General features: G+C 46.8%; 1 pseudogene; it reads left to right on the top strand.

Annotated features, from left to right (window-relative positions):
• Positions 1-284: 284 nt before the first annotated feature.
• LOC144255048 (neuropeptide Y receptor type 4-like) lies at positions 285-1,839 on the top strand (annotated as a pseudogene).
• The last annotated feature ends 601 nt before the right edge of the window (positions 1,840-2,440 follow it).

Below are 2,440 nucleotides of genomic sequence, written 5' to 3'. Positions count from 1 at the left end.
AGCAGATATATACTGGTGTGCTGGTGAGCTAGTATTTGCATACCTGAAAGTCATCACCTTTGACAAGTTGTCACCTGAGAAATATGGCTGGCATGGCAGATAGGGACTGAGACCAAGAGGGTGCTTGTGTTGAGTTCCAAGAAATTCTTCTGTCCTAAAGAGCATGAAGTGAACAGAAACATTTATTGTTGCCTCCAAATGGTAAAATGTGTCAAGGGGTTTTCTGAACAATTCTGCCTCTGAACTCTGCATACAACTCCCCAACTACTTTATCATCAAAACAGATGAATTCTGAGGTAAGAAGGAATGTATGGAACAGATTCTGGCATCACACAGACCTCGGTTTGTATCTGGGACCCATTTTTTATTAGTTGTGTGGCTGGGGGCAAGTTGCCTCTCACGTCTCTGAATCTTAGATTCCTCATCAATGAAATGGGTTGATATACACCTTTCAGAGTAAACCAGCTAACATATACAAAACACCACACATGATCCCCAACATGCAAAGTGCTTCCTAGAAGGTAATGCCTATTAGATGCCAGTCTCTTCCCTTGAGCTTAGGTTATAGCTCCTATTGTCCCAGTTCCTTAGGTGACAGCTCCTATTGTCCATTTATTGGGATGGAAGCAGCTAAGAACCTTCTCCGTGGACCCTGCTTCTCCCTGGATTCCATTCTGGAGGCATGATCCCTGAGTCCCATTTGTCTGTCTGCCTCATAGGCTTCACCTGTGAAGTGGGCTGCTTAGTTCAAGAGCTCCTGGAAACTTCTCACATCCACCCTGAACACCTCTCACTTCCTGGCCTTGTGCTTTCCAGGATCCCCACAGGGTGAAAACAGGAGCCAACCCAATGATGTCCTGTATAACTTCTCTGACCACTGCCAGGATTCTGTGAACCCGATGGCTTTCATCATCACTTTCTACCATTGTGGGGCTCCTAGGAAACCTTTGATCATGAAGAAAAGGAGAAGAACAATGCTATCAATCTGCTCATTGTCAACCTGGCCTTCTCTGACTTCCTCAGGGGCCTCATCTGCCAGCCACTCATAGGACTACTGATTGGATCTTCGGCAAGGTCCTCATAAGATGCAAGCCTTCATCCAGTGTGCGTCAGTGACAGTCTCCATCCTCTCACTTGTCCTTGTGGCCCTGGAGAGGCATCAGCTCATTATCAACCCAACAGGCTGGAAGCCCAGCATCTCCCAGACCTCCATGGGAATTGTGGCCATCTGGCTCATTGCCTGCTTCCTTTCCCTGCCCTTTCTGACTAACAGTGTCCTGGAGAATGTCTTCCACAACAACCACTCCAGGGCTCTGGATTTTCTGGTGGACAAGGTGGTCTGTACTGTATCTGTACCACCATCACATTAGCTGTCCCAACTTCTTCTCTTCCAGTACTGCACCCTTCTAGGCTTTATTCTGATCTGCTGTGTACATAACTACCAGTGCCTGTGGAGGCAGGGTTGTGTGTTCCCCAAGGGCACCTACAGCTGGCAAGCTGGCAGATGAGAATGATCAGCTGGATGCTCATGGCAATGGTGGCTGATTTTGACATATTCTGGCTGCCCTTGCGTGTGTCCAATACCTGGAGGACTGGCATCATAAAGTCATCCCTGTCTGTCACAGAAACCTCATCTTCTTGGCGTGCCACATGATTGCCACAGCTTCTACCTGTGTCAACCTGTTAATTTATGTCTTTCTCGATGCCAACTTCAAGAAGGAGGTCAAGACCCTGGTGCTGACCTTCCAACAGAGTTCTCCCTTGGAGGAGTTGAGCATTTGCCCCTGTTCACAGTGCTCTGAGTCTTTGAGGCTAAGTGGAAGATCCAACCCCATTTAAACAGGCCCTAGGATTCTCTGTTATTTTCCTTGCCAGGCCTTTCAATATAGCTAATTGGACATGCTGCAAGCTGGCAATCCCATTGTTTAGTCAGCTTTTTTCCTGCTGTGTCTTAAAGACCCAACCTGAACAATTGTAAAGGAGTAAAGGCTTAGTTAGGGGCTCACAAATTCAGCGTTCTTAATCCATAAACAGCAGGCTCCATTCCTCATGTCTTGAGGTGAGGCAGAAGATCATGGCAGAAGACTATAGTAGAGCAAACCAGCTCACATGAAGATCAGGAAGCAGAGAGAGACTCTACTGGCCAGATATAAAATATATACCTCATAGCCACGCCCCCAAAGAACTACTTCCTCCAGCAACACCCACCTGCCTCCAGTTACTAATTGGTTAACCCCATCAGGGATTAATTCACTGATTAGGTGAAGACTATACCCCATCATTTCTCCTCCAAGCTCTCTTGCAGTGTCTCACACTGAGCTTTTGGGGGACATCACATCTAAACCATAATATCCATCATTCCTGGATTTAGGACCCAGATAGTCTGGCAAGATTCCATTTTTGCATTATTTGCCTTGTGAAGCCTGATCCTCGAATGGTT

Source organism: Urocitellus parryii, chromosome 5 (assembly GCF_045843805.1).
Source record: "Urocitellus parryii isolate mUroPar1 chromosome 5, mUroPar1.hap1, whole genome shotgun sequence".
Taxonomy (NCBI): domain Eukaryota; kingdom Metazoa; phylum Chordata; class Mammalia; order Rodentia; family Sciuridae; genus Urocitellus; species Urocitellus parryii.
The sequence above is the reverse complement of the archived record's forward strand: the minus strand, read 5'-3'. Positions and strand labels throughout refer to the sequence as shown.